This window comes from Lepisosteus platostomus, chromosome 10, assembly GCF_059453375.1.
Source record: "Lepisosteus platostomus isolate fLepPlt1 chromosome 10, fLepPlt1.hap1, whole genome shotgun sequence".
Lineage (NCBI taxonomy): Eukaryota > Metazoa > Chordata > Actinopteri > Semionotiformes > Lepisosteidae > Lepisosteus > Lepisosteus platostomus.
Window position 1 is genome coordinate 2,149,947 of NC_142620.1, and position 21,141 is coordinate 2,171,087.

The 21,141-nt window shown below is 37.3% G+C and overlaps 1 long non-coding RNA gene across 1 annotated transcript; it reads left to right on the forward strand.

Annotated features, from left to right (window-relative positions):
* The first annotated feature begins 4,321 nt into the window (after positions 1 to 4,321).
* LOC148653012 (uncharacterized) lies at positions 4,322 to 6,580 on the forward strand. Its single transcript, XR_015941536.1, has 2 exons — positions 4,322 to 4,638; positions 6,432 to 6,580. It is a non-coding gene; the product is annotated as an uncharacterized LOC148653012 (long non-coding RNA).
* The last annotated feature ends 14,561 nt before the right edge of the window (positions 6,581 to 21,141 follow it).

Genomic DNA, 21,141 nt, shown 5'->3' on the forward strand with positions numbered 1-21,141 from the left:
CGCACTGAAAGCCTCCTTTTAGGTGCTCACAGTTACTAAAGTTGATTTGCATCTCTCACTTCCATTCTGTGCTTAAATGTACTGTATAAAACGTGGGTAAAACCAATTCTGTCATCCTTTGACCAGGGCAACTTGAAAATATACACCTTGTACTGTATGTAGGTCTTAAAACATACTGTACATTGTATAGTATTACTGAAGGTTCTTTTAATCATTTGTATAATCAAATATTGTAGAATCATACCTTCTCTGTGCATTTATAGGACATCCAAATCGAAAACACAGCCAAATCTTTCCCATGTGTGCTTCAGACTTCAGCTCCTCAGGTGTTTGGATTTCAATGCTTTTTTGCCATGTAACAGTGTCATGTTTCATTAACAAGTATTATTTTTACAAGCCTTTATTTAATGGCATAACAAGTTAAATGTAGTTTGAACTGGGTCCAAGTTACTGTTTTTCCCTCAGTAATATTTATCTTTAATTGTATTTAAAAGCATCCAGTTATTCATATACAGTACCTGCATTACTTGCCCAGCTGTGACTGACTCAACAATGACCTTATGAAATTCAGGCACAAGCAACAATGAGGAGTGGTCAGCGTCCCAAGGTCATGAATTTAAATCCTGAGTGAGACACTGCTGCTGAACCGTTGAGCCGGGTACTTTATTTCACTACCTACCGCAAAGGAACAAGTGATACAGTAGGTTTACTCCATGCTGAAAAGAGAAGAAAGAAAAAACATTTTGGCTGTGGAGCCTCCTTTAGGTGTAACACCCTTACAGCCGAACAAGGCTCCACAGCCGAAACATTGTGTTTTTCTTTCTTCTCTTTTCAGCATGGAATAAACCTTTCCTTGCTCCTTTGCAGCCTATGCATGCTGACGCAGCTCCCTACTTGAACTACTGCTACCATCTGAAGTTGCTTTAGCAAAACACCAGGCTGCTTCAATGGAGACAATAATAAGTTGCTTTGGATAAAAGACTGCTGAATAAATTGATATTTCTATAACCCCTTTTGTTTAAACCTTTTTTGAATTTCAGGCTTATTAAACTGGAACAATGAATGACATAGATGTCCAAGATGTTAATTAAAGACGGTATTCTCATGTGGAAAATCATTACTGTGGAAAAAATGCATTCAAATGTATTCATTTCCCTGCTTGGTCATTTTGGCTTTAACAGTCTCAGACCCAGGGAATTATAGAAACCTCTTCTGCAGTGCTACCAGTTCATTCTAGAGTCTCCTATATTTCTTTAACAGTAAGAAAAAAACAAATTAGGAAATAATGTTTCGTGGTCACAGTCCTGCTTAAATCTTGGGTGAAGATAACCAATGTTTCTTTGCTTCTAACCTAAATATGTCAATGTGCCATAATTAAACCACATTTTTTTCTCTCTTTCAGCCAACAGATTCTTTCAGAAGCCCCCTAACAATACCAACGTCATGGGAGGAGTTAGGTGAAGTACTGAGACGTCAAGATAAATCACAAAAGCTGGATTCAGGACAGTGGTTAAGCTCTGACCCACTTCTTATTTAGACTGATCTTTTCATAAAAACTATGAATTACTGGGATTTCTCTGTTGGGTTAATAGTCTTTTATAAACAGGGTGTCTTGGTAAATGATATTTATAGTGTAATGCATAGAATTTCCATTAGATATCTTTGGAGCTTAGTAGCAGCATGTATGATTACAATCCATGTTTTCGTCTGAGGTAAGGACACTTCAACCAGCAGAGACTGAAGACAGAGAAGGGGGTCCTGGGTGTCTTTGCCCTGTCATCTATACAGGTAGAAGCATATCTAATTTTAATCCTGCTGGCAAGGTAGCACAATACAAGAGGTTTGCTTTGTTGGTCATGATTTGAACCCATCAGCATTAATTAAGGAGAAATACTATTTTGAATGAGTAAAACACATTTATAAAACTGAAAAGGAATTAAGGAAATCATGTTAGGTTTTGCTTAATACTACACAGGTGTTCCTTTCACATTAGATGAGAGACTTTTTAAAGTGTTTATGTAGGCCTACCCTTGCTCCCACTGTTACTGAAAGAATTCCTCAGGTATTCGGCCATGGAAAGCCAACAGGACTCTTAGTTTCCTCAGTGAACCCATTTGTTTGACTGAACATTGAGACTTTTCCCTGAGTGGGAATCAGATAAGGCTTTACAGAGTCACTCAAAGCCTACAGGTACTGTAAGTGGACTTCAGGAGCAGGAGTTTGGGACCTCTATGGCCAATCATTGCTTTGTTGAAAAATGAATGGGATCTGGAACCAGATCCCAGACTTAAAAGCAACTATACCAAGGCACAAAAACCCTGGATAAACTGTATTGCCTGAATAAGGATAAGAGCTAAAATAGTCCTGTTTCAGTTATCAAACATGAATTTCAAAGCACTCCATTTGGTCAGTAATGTAAAAATCTCTGCATATGAAATGGATTTTTTCTCCTCTAAATGTATTTTTTTAAAGGGATTGCTACTTAAATTGGTAGATAATAGGTTGACCTTTTGCAGCATTATGAAATTGCTGTCAAGTCTATTGACTGGTAGATGGCTTTCAAGATGGATCATTTCAGAGTCGGTAAGAAAGAGGCACAGTAAAAGTAAAAATAAAAACATTAACCACCAACTGAAAAGCAGCTGCAAGAAAACATAAAACTTAATGAGCAGCGTCTGAAACATTAATTCCTTTGGTCCTTATTGTTAAATAATTGAACCATTTAATACTGCTTGGACAATAAATACTTAAAAACATCAGCACCATTTCATTTTGGTCTCATACAGGCTTTATGTAATGTTAGATTTTCACTTGATTTCTGGTATTTAGAGATTCACGTGACTTTTAGAATCTATTAATTTCACTTCAGATATGGTTTATTTAGGCACATGATCTAAATGTACTAAAGGCTGATTTAGAAGACTAGTCAGGTAAGCACAGTCATTCTAATAAAAGCCAAGAACAAATATCTCTAAACAATTTAGGGTTTTATATTTGTGTTATCTTTCCTTTATTTGCACATCTTCTTTAATATTTTGAAGGCTGAATACTCATGTCCATTGTATTTAAAGAATTATACTCTGCCATGCAAGTTTAAGTTTAAAAACAATCTATTTCATTATTTAAAGCTCATTATTGGACATCAGTGGACATTAAAACTCTTTCATCAAGAATACTCTCTGGCGGGTGTGGACACATATTTTTTTCAAGGTTCTTCTAACCTAGGATGAAGTAAATTTAACAGCAAGTACTGTACAAATCTGTCAAAACCATTGAATAACTAAATTTCTTTTTATGCAGACTATATTAATGATGTTCTGTAATATGTGTATTTTTCAAATGTTTTCTGGTTTTCTGCATGAATTCCCACAGAGCGTGGAGTAAATCTATGAATAATTAGTAAGTATGTGAATGAAGCAGGCTCTGAATTTCAAGGGTGTCATCCCCAGTATACTGTAAGTACAAGTTCTGGTATCCAGCAAGAGAGATCTGCTGTGATTTCTCAGCATTTTCTAGCGGCAATACAACAAGAAAAAAATAGGTTTTGATGTTTCAGTTAACTTAAAATATTCATTTAGACTTAAATACTTTAAACTGTTATGTCATTAATAAGCTAAGCTGTCTTTTTTATCTTCAGAAACCAGTGATTGTGAATTAGAATGTTCATCAATAATCAATCACTGCTTTTTTCAGTAGCTCATCACTAAAAGGATGATTATGCTGAAATTCATTTTCATCCTGAGTTCCAAAATTCTGAACCTAAATACTTTTTGCATTGAATATATTTGATACTGGGAATTACCTATTTATAATAGATAACCTTCAAAAAAATGGGTTCTCCCACCTTGCAGCCAATTTTCACCTAGCTTTAAAATAAAACCGTTTAAAAATATTGTTTGTCATTTTTTGTATGTTTGTTTAATTGGAAGCAAATCTGAAAAGCTGGAATGAAACTCTCCAGTTCTGACTTTAATGCTTGATGCAGTTTAGTTTAAAATCATACCCTTTTATATCCTATATATTGCACTGCATTTTTTGTGCAAGATTACATATCTCCTTTTCAATTTTGTGTACATTGTTTATAGACGCAGGCAGAAGCACAAATGTTTAGGCCTGTTTCAGCAAGCAAACAAGAAGACATTTAAATATATTTGTCACCGTTATCAGTGAGAATGTTTATCACTAACTGATTAATTTCTGAAGGCAATCAAAGCAATGTTCTTGGCCTATAAATAAATATGTATTCATCCCTATGGAGATGGATGATAATAATAATAATCATCATCATCATCATCATCATGGGAACAGAACAGCCTTGGATTTGTGTGACACATATTTCTCACTACGACAGAGACACATGAATTCTCTGGGGGGAAAACGGTGTAATATCAAGGTTCAGATGAAATATGGTTCTGTGACAAAACGCTGCAGAGAAGACAAACAGTAGCAAATAAACACAGTGGCCTCCTGACTGCTCTGCGTCTGACAGCGAGAAATCTGCGGGATGTGGCTTCCTCTCTGAGAACAGAACACACAGGCCCAAGCCTGAAAGAGCGACAGACAATCCGAATGTCCAAGATGGTTAATGAAGCATTGAGGTCAGCCTGGCTGTTGACAGAATTTAGAGGAGATCCAGAGGTGGGTAAATTAATGGTGATGTTTGTGTCAGTTCAAAGAATACATACAGCTTGAATCAGATGTATGTTCTAATTTATAAAGCAAGAATGCAAAGCTGAGATTAATAATTAAATTAAGGAAGATGAATATGCCTTTATTAAGGAACTGTACGGTCCAAACAAATTAGTGTAAATTCATACCAATCTATGGTTTTCCTGGAATCATTCTGTTCAAGTTGTTTATAGTATTATCTAATAAGCTTTTAGGGAGCTTTTAATTTTTCCTTTTGATAAAAATCCAGTTTTCGGGGAGTTATTGTAGAAGCTTTTAAATTAGGTCCTTCTGTTTGCGTAGTAGAGACTGAAAATGTGATTATTTCATGGATAGCCCAATCTCTTTTTGCACTGATGCACAATGGGTTTCTGTTACATGACATTCATGTTAAAATGTAAAAAAGTCTGCGACACTGACAATATTAGATGGTAATGGAGACGTTTTTGCCAGAATGTGGGCTTTAAATTCATAAAACATCGACCCTTCTCAGATTATTACAAGGCCATATTAACAGATAAGAAACAAAACCATGCTTCTCCCATCTTTTTGTGTTTTTCCACAAGATTTATGTATATGTAAAATACTTTTGTTTTACCTCGACAGAAACACATTAGAGTTATCAGCAAGCTGAAACTGAAGATTTCATTTACTATATGAAAAATGATTTTAATAACCATTACATTTTTTTTCCCTGCACTTTTCATGAAACTCAGAGTTACACAGTAGCACACACAACACCCAACCAAAAGTGAAAGAAAACAGTGGCAAAATATTACTCTATTTAGTGAAAATAACGGGATATTATACAGGTGGCCATATAAGAAGGCCTCGTTCTGAGAAGAAGGGAGTTAAATATCCAAGCAAGTGGATCCCCTGGCTGGCTTCATGACTTCCTACAGTATATTTCCACTGCTGTCTCCTATCGCAGGATACATACTGTAAGAGGCAGATAATGGATGGATTGGAGGATCAAAATACCTGTGATTCTGTTTTCAAGTTATTGGTGATTTTATTGTTTTAAATTTCCATCATATGTAGGCTCAGGGTGGATCTGTATAATCAGAAGCCCCTCTCCCCGGCCTTTGCCTTGCCTGTAAGCCAAAGTCTTCATTTTTTTCATTTTTACGTAATACAACAGAAAATTTTACTGCTTTAAATGAACTTTTATTCATGGGCAAAATGGAAATAAAACAAATATTGTCTTAGAATGTGTTCGCTACAAAGACCTCTTTCTGTGCAGAGTCCCAGTGTCTATAAAGATGGACATTTGGATCAGCTGTTCAAATATCATTCTGTGGAAAAGCTCTGTCTTGTAGATTTTAGCAAAATCCATTGAGTCAACACTGAGCAGTGTTCCAGATTCTATTTATATGACCTCTTTACTATGCACTCTCATAGGGAAAGCTTAAATCACTGCACTCTTCCCTGTGATAGTCCAAAGGGGATTAAGCAGCTGAATCAATTAGATACTCAAGACAGACTTGATAGAACGCCTACCCAAATTATGGGACTCTAAACTGAAATTATATTCACTGTACAGTAATGAACTCTCATGTATATACATTTATGAAATGTATTGGATGTAGAGCATTTAAGAGCTTTGTGATATCATTAATTTAAATAACAGAGACATTATATACAGTATTTTGCAGAAATAATTGGGGTTGTGCTGAAAAATGGTTGAGGGATTGAGTCCCTATTTTTTCGTGTTTGGTTTCATCTTTATTAGTGACACAGTCGTACTTTTGCTCCTCTCTGAGGTTAACAGCCACCAAACTGGAGGTCAGTCCTGCAGGCAGCCTTCTGCTGGCACTGCGGACACCAAGGCACAGCGCAGAACTACATTTCAAGCAAAGACAGACATGGCTACTCATTGCTGAAACCTAAAAAGCAATCCTCTTTCAAACAGTATTTTAGTTTTTTTTCTAATCTAGCACTTACACTTCATGACATTCCCTTAGCTAAAAACAGAGATGGTGCTGTTTTGTCAGCACACTTTCCCTCAGTCTGTGCCTCTCATCCTCACTTGGACCCTCAGTGTGAATGTAACACCCTTAAAAAGAAATAACTACATAGGGAGAGCTCAAATTAAACATTACACACCAGCATGCTGCTATGTTTTTTTATTCCTGTTGAGATCTGCTAGTGTATCCCATAGTTATGTTCAGATGTGGCTTATGTAAAAAAAAATTGGTTTGTGTATTATATCTTTACTTTGAGCATGACAGAGTCCTCTGTGGAGCGACAGTCCCCCTGTGCTTGTTTCCCTGTGCTCCAGATAATAGTGGAGGCTGTTTTTGCCTGAGCTTTACACTTACTTACTGTAGCCACTGTAGAGACCAGAGGCTCTTTGTAATCTAGGTCGTTTCCCCTGAAATGCAAGACTGAACAAAATTTGCCTTAGAAAAGGTATGGCTGAGATTAAAGGGCCAGAAAACACCAAGAGACAGTGAATTATAAAGATGCAATGAGAAAATTAGTACATTATGTAAGGAAAAAAAATATTTTTGATTAAAGTATTAAAATGCGCCCCTCTACATTTTCTGAAGGCATAACAAGGTGCAGTATTTCTTTAGTCCCCTTAGCACTGTGTTCAGTAAAGCCTAGAATTAGAATTCCCTATAGTTTCTGCATGGATGTTCTTTTAAGCACGAAATAATTCCCTCCTCTCCAACTGCAGCTTCTTGCTTTGACCTGTACAATACTTGCTAGGGCTGTCAGTTTTAATGTGATTTCACTTAGAGAGTCTGTTCTTCTCAATTCTTCATCGTTTCACTTTCTTTTCCCATTGCGTAGGAGACACATTGTCTTTATGATAGAGATCCTGTAGATCAGGAAGCTTAGACTTCACTTCACCATGGTGAACAATAAGTGAATGTCATTAAATACATGCCATTAAATGGCATGACCTGTAGGACAAACATTTTTAACAGTTCACATGCTTTTTTAATAGCATACAACATGCTGTAGTTTCACTGCTGCATGCAGTGAAATTCAAAATGAAATCAGTATCAGCAATAGATCTTGTGAATTCCACCTGCAGGCCATCATTTTGAGGGATGATTAACAATTAAAATTGGACACTCAGGATCTTTCCTAGCATGTCACGTGCAGTTTTAAAAAAAGGACTGGATGTAAGATGTGATTTGAATGCATGTAGAAAAGTGGCCTTTGAGTTGAATGAAAGTTTGGTTGATAAGTCTTATTAGAAACATTTAGTGGAAATAGATAATGTTGAAATCTACTTTTCTGTGAACAGAAGAGGGTTTAATAAATTGAACAATTACACTTGCAGGATCTAAGATTCCCTGTTTTCAATCCTCAGCAGTTTTCTTGGTGTTGTCATTTCCATCTTCCAGCAGAGTGTAGATTTACAATCGATGCTGAAAATTAGGGTTGGTGGAGAGGGGCAGGCCACCATCCATTAACCTGCAGGCGTGCATCCAGAAGACACCAAAGGGAAAAGGAAGCACAAAGTGATTGCATATTTATTTCCTTTAAGTTACATCAACTCAGGCTAATTCTTGGTGAGTAAAAACAGCTCATGTGTCCCTTAATGCATTGTGTGTCTGTGGAGGTGGAGTAATGCTGAAATCAGGTTACTTATACAAGCAAGAAGAAAATTATTTTTTTCTTCTCTCATTAATGTCACTGTACTATTCTATAGACTTTCTAAATACATATGAAGAATGGTATGTTGGTGTTCTCTTTACTTAGCGATGCTAATTATTGTAGGTTCATATAAAAATAACTTTTTTTATTTATTATCCAAATGATACACATACTGTATATTATTTTTAAATGTAAAACATCCAGTACAACACCAGACTTACAGCTGAGAAATAGAAAAAGAGTAGTGATTACAAGTTAGAGAAACATGCTCACATTGATAGAAAGGAGCACAACAATCACATCAAAATTACATAAGATGAAAGGGACAGAAAGGGAAAAGTGCTTATGGGGAAATGTGGGTTGCTTTCCTTGGAAAAATTTTAAAAGGGCACTCCACATTCTTCTTGATTCTATTTTTTAACCCAAAATCTACAATAAATGAGCAAGTTCACAGAAGCAAATGAAGATGAAAAAATGAAGGTGTAATTGTTATAATTAGTGTTGCAGTGGGAGGACAGATGGCACATACAGCAGAAAGAAATAACTGTGTCCAAAGGCAATAATATTATCAACAAAATCTCAAATGTTTCATTTAGGTTACTGCTGTTCTCATAGTGCTATTGTTTTTTAGTGGCGGACTTTTAACTAGGTGTGGGAAATGACCAGATCTGTTATGTTAAATATTCTTCCTCTAAAAGGAAAGAGGTCCATTAGAAAATAATTGTATTTAAATAGTAGGAAATAATTCATTTTAATTAATAGATCATAATGATAATATTCCTCACATGTGAATGACACCTTTCATCTCAGAGGGTGCACTGCTTGCCACATTCTTTCACAAGGACACTGGAGCTCACAGCCCTACTACTATAAGAGTGCTATAGGGTCTTTAATGTATGTGTTTAATGTAGGTCTCCTACAACATGGTGTCCCTTTTCACTCTTTTCACTTGGTTTGGAAATTCTGCTCTGGACAGAAGAGCGCCTCCTACTGGTCCACCAACACCACTTACTGTACAGCGGCAACCTGGTTTCCCATCCCCTTCCAGACCAGGCCCAGCTTTGCTTAGCTGTTTGTTAAGTTTTTAAGTATAAATTAATTCATAATTACATTTTAGTCAAAGATTTGCATCAAAATAAAAAGATTATCTGATCTGAAGTTCTTCCATAAGTTAGTAAGAGGGATCTGCCCAATAACCGTGTGATATCACCTTCGTCAAAGCAATCTGTCCTACAGATATTCAGCACAGAATAACAAGACACAACTCAGCTGATGTAGTCTGCTTTTTCCTAATGTCTCTCAGAGTTTTGGATATGTAAATAAAGAGAGGTTCAGCATAGCCCCGACTAAAGCTATATTATATCACATCTTTATGGAACCAACTTCATTCATGTATTAATTAATATCACTTCTCTGTGGATCTGAATTGTTTTATTAGTAGTTGTGTTTGTATTTAGGAAATGTCTTGGTTTAGGTGAAACATTTTATATATAACTTACAGTACTGTACATATGTTTCTTTAACTGTGGAACTCCTAAAATCTAGGGCCTGTCCCATCACCCATCTTATTTTGATAAATATGTTTTGTAGTTTGCAAGTAAAAGGCGAGAGACACAAGAATGATAAACACATAGGTGCAAAGCAAGCAAAGATTTAATACTGAGGTAAGAATTAGAGGGACAGGAAAAAACTGAACAGATACAGAAGGCAAAAAGATTACGGATAAGCACAGTGGCATGAGATTTAATGGACACAAGAGCCATTTCAGAGGAAAGCCAAGGAGTATATGTAATAAAAGCATGATGTTTGCTGGCAATGAAGCAACTAATGACTTACTTAGGTATCAAGGAAATGGTTGCATGATAAATACAGCATGACTGTTGTGGGCACCAGAGAGAAAGAGAACTCCAAGAGGATTGCTCTGGTGGCTGAGCTGGAGATTGTGGAGATATTCTGTACCAGGGGCAAAACAAAGAAAGACGTGATTTAAGTATCAAGCAAACAGAATAGTGATAAAGTGCATACTGATGCCACAAAACCTTTATTAAACTTTGGTTAAATAACAGTGAGCTTAATGTTCCCACGTGCGCTGTGTGCAGGCCCATCTGTAAAAAAACAGAACACATTTATAGTTTGATTCCAAGTTGAATTTTGGACAGAAAATTGGTGCTATTATGAAACCCCTTGCCAAGCAAAAGTGTCACATTGTTTTCGCCTAGAATGAAATATAAGCTCACCTTTGAACTGAGTCATTTCTGCAGTACCTGTGTAGATAAAAATAAGAAAGGGAGAAACAGAGGGAGAGACACAGCAGGATCATCATAATCGGCATCTGTCAGCGGTTGCAGTCCTGCTGTGGTGTTGATGATAATATCTTCTGTGCAGTGGCTCCAGTGTAGTTTAACATACAAAAGGCATTATGCCACATAAACATCTTTAAGAATAAGCCATGAATAAGCCTACCTAAAATCCTAAAAATGTCACCAGCATAATGAAAAAACAAAAAAGAAACGGATATGAATAATGATCACAATGCGTCTTTTTTTGTGGTTGTTCATCTGTTTGCATCTTTCCTTGCTTTTATAAATATACAAAACACCTTCTGCATATTAGCCAGAGTTCATAAATTATCAAATAAAAAAATATAAAACAGGGGAAAATAGTCCAATCACACTTTGGCTCCACTTCCCATGTAGAAAAACGGACACTTCATGAGCAAAACTTTACAATCTGGTAACACAATACAAATGCTACTTAATAAAAGGTAATCAATAACCATCATTAGCAGCACTGACAAAATTGACTTCTCCTCATCAATCATCTCCTCTGTGGAGGAAATACAGCTCTCTATGGGACAGGGGGAGCACGGCAACATCACATTACACTTTTAGCAAAACTGTTGCTAAGTTTTTCACACTCGACAGATAGTACGGGTTAGGTCCCAGAAGTACTCCTATAATCCTAAAAGAGCTAAAGTTTGTAAGAGTTCATGGCCTTGTTGTCTTGTAGTCTTGTATCTCTGCCCCTAGTAGCTGATGGATATATACTGTATTGTTGCTGCCACCACAAATCAGTTTGTAAGATATTCCCTTGCCCCTGTGGAATGATAATGAGTACTCAGCTGCCTACATTTTAGAAGGTCCAATGTTTATTTAACTTTTCCCCGCTAGCAGGCATTTTCACTTTTGAAAACTGCAAACAGTTTATACTCACTTTGACTTTACTAATGCAGAATGTTTGCAGACTATGTAAGGGTAGTTTACTTTATGGATGTCAGAAGGAGACCTTCCAAGATTCACAACCAATCAATTAACTGGCACCATGGCAGTGGACATTTTCTTGTTCTCTACTTCCTTGTTATGCTTAACAGTATAATAATCTATTTTCTTATAGAGCCAATGGATGCATATATATGTAGAAATTCTGTATACAATGTAATTCAGTGTCAAGTATAGTCAAGTTACGGACTGATCTGATTATTATTTTCTTGAGAGAGAAGGATTTCTTTCTTTTACTAGCTGTAAAGCAAATAAAGGAGCTTCTGTTAGAGGAAATATAATCTAAGGAGTTTAATGACAGTGTACAACACATAAGTAAACGCAAATTTGACATTAATTCAACTAAAGTGCTTTTATGACTTTACAGAGAGGTATATTTTTGTGCATAGTTTATAATTCATTTCACCCAGTGCTGTGCAGGACTTGGAATTTTCTGAGGGGTAATGCTCCATAATCTGTCTCTTGATATCTGTTTTGGTTGTAGTTGCAGTAGCTAAATAATTCTCATACCTAAGCTCTCTGTAACTCTCATTCAGAATTAGAAGTCATATAAAATGAAATGAGAATAGATGGTGGAAAAAAAGACCTGGAATTTTCAGAAATAAAAATAAGCTGATCATGAATTGTGTTAGAACTGTCTGGAAATAAAGATCTTACTGCAGAAATCACAAACTGCTCTATTTCCCAAAGGAGCTTTGAGAACACATTTAACACAGGCGATGTGAATGTAGCTCTAAATAAAATCAAAATAAAAAAGCATTTCAGCATTTACAGATAACCGATCACTGAATACTATAGTCAGATCAATGGTAGCAAAGGAAGCAAAACACAATTTGCAATTTAATCCCCACATTTAATTTGGGGGTTTTCCTCCATTGTACATTCAGCTGGCTTTTAGCATGTGAACACATCTGGGCTTGGTCCCCTGTGGACTGAGGCATCTGACTGTAATTGAATGGCTGAGGGCCTTAGGGACACCACATAATTAAGCAGTTCTGTGTTAACAATGAATGCATTAAAGAATAATCAGACTTGCTTATTAACCTTATTTATACATCATACATAAAGCTGCTTTTTGTATCGACAAATTTTATACTTCAATGACATTTGATACTTACCAGGTTTTTTTTTCTAAAATAAATGAAAATTAGCTTTTCCTGGCTGCCCTCACACAATTTCCATGGAAGATGATGTAAATTTGATCCTGTCTCCAAGGTATTCATGTATATCAGCTCTTTCTGTTCACACAATGATGATCACAGAAGGAGAGAGCATGAAGTGGAATGTGATGTGAAAATGTTACTTTGATGAGTGTGGGAATTTTCTCCAAATGGGACTAAAAGCAGTAGTGCCTTACATTTTCCTCTGGACTTTGAATTCAAGCTAACCAGGAAAATGGAAAAGATAAAGATGTTTTTTACCCCTCTCACACAAAGTTCTGTGGCATTTCCTGGAGTCTATGAGGCAATTTTCTTGAACCCAAAGTGTCAGTTGGTTTGACAAGTCTTTCAGCTCGGTGTCCAGACAGGATGGGGTATAATTGGATACACTTTGCTTTTTTCCTCTTTGCTCTCCCTCAGATTAACATTACATCACTCAGACTCTTGTCCAGTCCACAACACCATGTGCACATATTGTAGTTGAAGTTATATCAAACTATCTTTTGGGGGAAAATTTTTTTGTAAGAAGCAGTAATAGATGATGTAGTGATCTTCTCTGAAAATAAATAAAAGGTGTATATAGCACATTTTTTGGAGAAAATGTGCTATACACACAATAGCATAGCATACCATAGCAAATGGCATAGTTTTTGACTCAAAAGGAGATCTCGTGGATGATCCTGAGCCCTGCTGGGTTAAGCACCTCTGGGCTGCAGATGCAGAACACTGTCATGCAAGTGTCTGGTCAACAGCTTCTGCATTCTGATGAAGAGGCCAAGTAACTGATAGGAGCTAGATTACTGAATGAAACTTGTTCTACCTCACCCCACAAAAGGAGTTAAAACCTGTAGATTTTACAGAAAAAACAGAGACCACTTTATTCTGCTTTATGAGAACAATTTGTTTTTACAATAATGTGCGACTTCTCATTGCGAGTGTCTCTGTTTTTGCAAGTTGAGTCTTTTACTTTTCCACAACCAAATCAGTAGTGGAAGAAAGGAGAACAAAACTTCACTCCAAGTGCAACATCATTTATTGTATTTGCCCCTTACAACATCCACTAAAATATAAACTACCACATAACCAAAATTGCTTAGTTATGCAAAATCGTTGGACACAGATCTGCATACAACATGGCCCAATAGAATCTTGAGGACACATAAATGTCACGTGTCATTTATCTGTTGCTTCTAAAGCTCCAATGTAGCTCATTGAACTGGTGAAGGGAAGCTCTTTTCTGCTTCTATTCATTTGCACTGTCATACTGTATCTATAGAATTACTGAAGTGCTGTAGCTTATTCAACTATTTAACCACTGAAAAGATGAGAAAAAAATCATTTGATTATACTGACAACATGGATGAAATATATGTTTAAGAACAGAGTAATTGAATTAATGGTGCTTACAAGACAAAACAATGACATCCATTCTGTGACATGAGAGGCAGGAGAGTAAAAAACATTTCAATTCGTTTCTTTGTCCAAAACACAGAACGAAACCTACCACTTAACCCCACCTCAAGACCTTTCCCAGATTCGTCACTGTTCCTGGAAAGTCATGCACTTTTATGGATTTCACACCAGCTAAACTCTCAATGATTTAATTGTACCAATTATTATCTTAATTAGTATAAGTTAGCATATTTTCCAGGTGTCTGTTTACAATGAGCTTTATAACCTTTAAAACTGTAGCACTGCAAGACCAGTGCCTTACGGGATTCAGGGCTGTGAATAGCAGTGTCATCATAGTTTTCTGTTTCAGCATTCAACACAATTTCAAGGGAGGTAATTAGCCGTGCTTCTACTTTTGTCTGAGAAGCAACCTGGGACTGAAAAAGAAAACATGAAATAATTTTATGTAATATTCACTGATGCAGAAATACCACTTTTAATGCATTCCGAAAATTAAATTCAGAATCTGTTCTTCTCTATGTGGGATTAATCAGTCAATCAGAATCAGACCTAATCAGTGTTTGTTTATAGGTAAATTCAATTTCAGCTTTCTGCAGTCTGCAGTCTGCAGTCTTGTACAATTGTGACCACTACAAAAACAATATTCCAAGCTGAAGTGTATTCTGGTTCTTATTCAATCAAACAAATATGCACACTGTGCTGAATACTGAATAGCACTTCTATTGAATCTGAACACTTAACTCCATGAACAGATCTTCTAACTACTAATTCTGTCTTTATAAACAATCTCTTCCGGCAATATGAATGTTGAAATATTGAAAAAGAGTTTATATAGCTGCTTTTATTTGAAAACAGAGCCATAGTCCTGAAGTCACATCTGCTATATGCACATGTCCAGGTGACGGCAGAGAATTATGAAAACTATAGTCACAGATGACAAAGGTTTGCATCAGCAAATTTATCTATACTCGACTTTAGCCTTTCTCAAAGCTACGTTGGAGAATGGAGAATTGATTAAGATATTTTCATATTTTCATTGAGGGATTTAACGTGCTAGAATCATTGGCGCTGTCCAAGGTGACAATGCTTGATTGCAGCACAGGAGTAACTTGGCACTATTTAAAGGTACCAGAGGGCACTTCATGGGTTCATTTAAGGTCATTCAGTTAAGGTTGCACTTGGAAGGGAAGTACTCTGGGTGAGTCTCCATAGGATCTGTGTGACTAGGGAGCAAGTGACAGTCCAGAGGTAGAAAAGCAGATGATTAGACAATTACAGTGAACAGTTCCTCCTGAATCGGGGACGCTCACACAGGAGTCTCTCGTGAGCTTGGCTACTGCCCGCCTGGGTACATACACTGGAGAATGCTTGCAATGCAAGAGGTGGGGACAGCGTACCTGAAAATGAGAATAAAATGATCTATCCATCTGTTTTACTATCTATATACAGGACAGTATCTATCTAGGTATGGTTATAACTATTTATTTGGTCTCTTCCAATTACAGTACTACAGGAAATGGAACTGTCTTGGGAATTCTTTCTCACTCTATCATTTTGCCTAAGTCCAAAGTCATCTAAAGGCTAATTAATACGCACACCCATAACGCCTGGTGGCTACATGTTTGTAACACACACCATAACCTGGTAGGATATTCCTTCTGTTATCTTACTATATCATCACTTTAAAACAACTGACATTAAAAACGTACAATAGGAAAAATGAAGATACTAATGGTTCCAAGAGAAAAAAGTGAAACATAACAGTAAGTACTACAATTTGTTGAGTATTGTATATACAGTAGCCTGTGTATCTTCAACCACTCTATTGTAAAGTATTCTGATAGATGGAAATAATATTGGAAATAACTGTTGTATTTCCAGTTTAAGGGCTAAGGTTGTGCTGGGCAAAATATGAATGACCTGCTGTTCGGAGAACTGCTACTGTTTATAGCAATTCCTTAAAGTGTAGACATCACATTATGTGTGCTGTATCAGACAACCAAGTGCTCTCTCCAAACACAGCTGTATTTTAAAGTGGCTGATTCCATCCGACACAGCAAGACCCCAAGGGAAGGCTTAATCTCTTTTCAGTCTGACAGAGGTTTCCTATGATTACAAAGGGGGACAGATGACGGTTTTAAATGAACCTAAAGATCACCAGTCTCAATCGACAGCAGAGAAGTGTGATCCATCCTGACAAATCAGGAGGCAAATGTATATATGAAAAAGGAACCCTTGGCAGGCAAGGTTTTTTTTTCATTCTTGTACAAATACAAATGAAGTCAAGTAATCGTACGGTATCAGACAAAGTCAGCATATTTAAATGAGCAGCTTTGGAATAGGGAAAATACCGGACATCTCTTTCACTCATTTCCTTTCTCTGGTTATTTTTCAGGGGTAAATATTTCAACTATTTAATCACCTTTCACAGTCCCTTTTTTAACATGTAACACACATTATTTCATGTTACAAAACATGAAAAGTAACAGAAGTGACCAGAATGTCTAAATTCCTCTTACCCTGGCCTTCCGCATTTCCGCCCTGTAGAGAAAGAGATTCTTCACTGGCTCAAACAAAAGGTAATTCAAATCACAAAAAAAGTACTACCCATCCACTAAAAAATGACAAGACATAAGGAATTAACGATCATGTACTGTACCTCCATCTGAATATTTTGTTTTATAAATTCCATGAACTCAACAGCTTCCACATATTGGCCACCCAAGAGTGAAGGCATCAATGTGAAGGGAAACTTCTTTTAATTTCTGTGATAACTTTATCAGTAATGAACAAAATAACACAATTTGGAGTATCCTCAGGTACAGTATGGGTATGGGGACTCCAAAGGAGGAGATACTGTAGCATGATAGTGAACTTACTGTATATATTGTAGAGGAAAACAGATGGTGTGCACTGTTATTGCTCTGCTGCACAAGGGTATTGTTCGATGGGAAGACGGCCATGCGGAGCAGTACTTAAGTTTCTTTTTTTTTGAAGATATCAGATAGTCATAACTATTAGAGTATATATTAAATAACAACAGGTGGTGGGCAACAAGTATAAAACAATGGCTGCTGTTTTGAGCTGTCACTTTAGCAGCTAGTTTGCACACATTAACGAGGTTCAGGTCTATACAAAAGGCATGATGCTGTAACTCTCTCAGTGTCTTCTCTAGTTCGTCACATCTTTGCTGCTTTGTCTAGTACTATCTTTTTCTTGCTGATCCCGTGTCCCCTGCTACTACAGAACTTGCCCAGCTTCCTGTCTTTCCTTGTACTGGGATTACGACACCTGTCGTTGCCTGAAGGCTACTGTCCTGCCAGACCCTCTCAGAATTCTTGTCCCTTTTGTCTCTCTTCTCCCACTCTTATCCCCTCGACTCCAAGTCTCCTGCCTGTCCAGGAGCTCTAAAATCCCCTAGGCATCCTAGATGTCTGTCTGCTCTTTCTCCTGCCTCCTCCCTTTGTGGTGCAACACGCTACCTGAGCTAATCAATACCACATGCGAGACCCTTCTCAGAGCACACCTGTTCAGGACGCACCTGCAGGTCCCATGGCATGTCTCTCTGTTCTTTTCTGTTTCTACTGTACAGTTTCAAACCGCAACAGCCCAGCTGTACTGCGTGTACAGACTATACTGTACAAGAGCCATGACATCATAGCTTGAACACACACTTTGTCTAATCTTTCTTTTTGTCCACTGAAGCTTGTTAACATGTGAGTTCAAGTAAGATGTTTCTTTAAAACAGCTTCGGCCAGAAATATTAGGCACCCCCTGGGCAATAATTTTGATAGAATTATATTTTCTGTTTTTATTAGTAGTGTTTCCATTGAAAGGAAAAAAAAAACAATATTTTGTTACTCTTCCATCTGCTTGTATTACAGCTAAGAACCTTTTAGGCAAAACTATACATGATCCATTGTGTGGATAGCTGTATTTTCCAATTTCTGTTTTTGATGTTTCTGAAAGCTGATCTATTACTATTTTTTGCGCATAATAAACATTTATCAGGAAAATAACAGTTCGCTGACAGTAGAATGGAACTGAGGAGGGAAGAGGCTTGAATCTTCTCCTCCTACCTGCTGTCAACAGGAAAAAGACTTTCATTGTTGAAATTCATACTTGGGGAAGATGTATTACTTGTGTAAAGACATATCTCATGTCTTTAAATAATACGCACCATTCACAGCATATACCTGTACCTGGTATATGGTGTATAGTGCAAGCCCACTTCCCTGCTTGCCGTGATCCCTCGTCTTAGATCTTGATACACTGCTGTTTGTGGTTTGAGTGTCTCCCGAGGCGCTGAATGATCTGTTCTCCAGCAGCCCACAGAAGCTGACCAGCTGACCAGCCACCGGTGGGCAAGAGCTAAAGCCAGAACTCGACCAGCAGGGAGGAGGCTGGGAGTGTGTGGGAGGGCAGGAGCCCAGTGCAGGAGGCCCCAGGAGAACCAGCATGGCACAGGCCCAGTTCCTGGGATGACTCAAGGGCTGAAGAGCAGGACAAGGGCAGCCGGAGCGATGGAGCCCTGCCACTGTCTCAGCACAGCGTCAGTCCCTCGTCATCGGCTGAGTCACAGTCACACCCTGTCCTGTGGTCAGAGAGGACAGGAGCAGCACCCCAGTGAGAAAAGCAATAAAAGATCCTGGATGTTCTGGAATTATACACAGGGAAATCGAGTTAATAAAATTCACAACAATATTGCTGAGCATGCTCATTCCTGCTTTTTTTTTTCCTCGGGATGAAAACACTAGATTTTAAATGCATATTGTAACCAAAGGGCACGATGATGAAAGTAACAATAATAATTCCTTGCATTTATATCTTGCTTTTCATTTCAAAGGATTTAAAAGTGCTTTACTGGATAGGAGTAGGCTGACTGCAAGCCTGAAGTGCAACCCCCACCTGGGTGACAAACAGCAGTCATGCACCAGCGCCCCCATGAGCCACAGATGGTGGAAGACTGAGGAGTGACTTCATCTACTGGAGTTGCACTGGTATACTGGGTTATCAAAAAGCGCACTGACCTCAGAACACCACTTTAATATTTAAGACAAAGGACGACACCTCCTACAGTACAGCATCAGCTCCTCCAGGTCACCATGCTGGGGAAATGGACTGAAGATTGGGTCCAGAGGGAGGAGTGCCCCCTGCTGGTCCACCACCACAGCTCACAGCAGTGACCTGTTTTTTCTCAGAGGTCTCCTATCCCAGCACTGACCAGGCCCTGCCCTGCTTAGGTTCAGAGATTTAACAGAATCCAGCTGACTACAAATTGGCAACGTTGTCAAATTTAGTTATGATAATAATTCATACGCTAGCCCAAAAAACAGACATCTGTGTTTGTAATTATGTGGTTTGGAGAACTGAAATGAATAAGCTGTGAATCTACTGTGTGTAGATTCATGGACCCTGCTCCAAACCGGACACATCCTACAAAATTCATAAAAGATTCCATCTTCATGTTCAAAATTAATTCACTTCCACAGAGGGTTTTATACAAATTACCTGTGAAATTAATGTACTTTAAGTATCATTCTGGGAGAATATTGTCTTCTTCATCAATACTGAGTAATTAATGTGTAAATAATGAAAGCTGGCTTTAAGCCATATAACACAAAGGACATGTCAGACTCACGTTAAGTACTGAGGCAAAATTTCAGTGTCTAAGCCATAATGCTGATGTGTTTACTTAGTGTTAAAGTATGTTCTTCATATTCAAAAATGCTTGAGAATACTGGAACCATCTTATTCACTGTATTGTATTGAGCATTTTCTTCTGTCTCCCAACAGATATAAAAAATCAAATTTTGTGCTATGAATTGAGATTAAAAGCATTGATACATCTAGTAAAATGTTACAGAAGAAGTCAGTTTTCTTTAAAATGAGCATTATGTTACAGTGGTCTATAATGTAAGCTTTAATGTGCAAGTAAATGTCTTTTTCTTTAACACACCATACATGTAAATGGGTTTAATGTGCATATTGACAGGCGTAATCAATAATCAATAACTATTTTTTATTTTATCTGTATTGCATATTTATGTTAAACACTGATTTACTTCATCAGAGTTTTTTGATGAGACTGAGACATAATTTCCTTTAAACTGTTGTAAAATAATGCAGCTTTAGGGTCCCACAAAGCTGTGGCCCAATAATTTCAAGGAAGTTTTTTTTGTTAAATAAAAACTCCACAGATCCATTCCCTCAGAGGTTTCTTAAGTACAAATTTGAAGGCTACAAAGGTGATAAGTAATTCCTGCAGAAAATTCACCTTCTCATTAAAGGAGTTACTTTCTGTATCTTTGTATTCTGTCTCCTGTGTTAATCACATAACCAGGTCCAATGTGTGTTCTTCATTGCTGGGCTCTTACCTTTTGAGACAGTCCATGGGAGTACTTCAAAAAATGAAATTTGCAGAATTTGATTTCAGTATAACATTTAAATGTTCAAGTTAAAGTCAGGAAAAAGAACTCAGGACTGATGTGCGTATTGAAAACAGCTGGTAATATATGACTCTAACCTTTCAGTTACTGGCCTTTATGCATATACTCAGAGACCAGGGAAGGAAAGATTTGGGATTGTCAGAATAGGAACATAGTGTGTGGAGGGCGGTGGTTTACGGCAGATGTGCTCCAAGGAATGGAGGCTGAAAATTCAGCTGTTATTGCAATTTTTGTCCTCTTTTCCAGTACGCTAGTTTTTTAATGCGTGTTCATGACTTTCTTGTGATACTGGCAAATCAATACAATAATAATAAGTTAATGTATGCTCTAGCACTATCCATATATTGGGAAGTAACAGCCTGGCTTCTGGAAACGAAAACCAGCTTAACAGTTTATTAGGAGTTTACACTGAAAGCTTAACATGTCTTAAAGTTCCAAAGGGATGATGCAACTCGATCTGTCTTGTTGAAAACAATTTGACTGCCCCTACAAGTGTTTATTTCACCATCGACTCTAAAATGCCAGGAAGATTACTTTGTAGCTGTGGATACTGTAGCT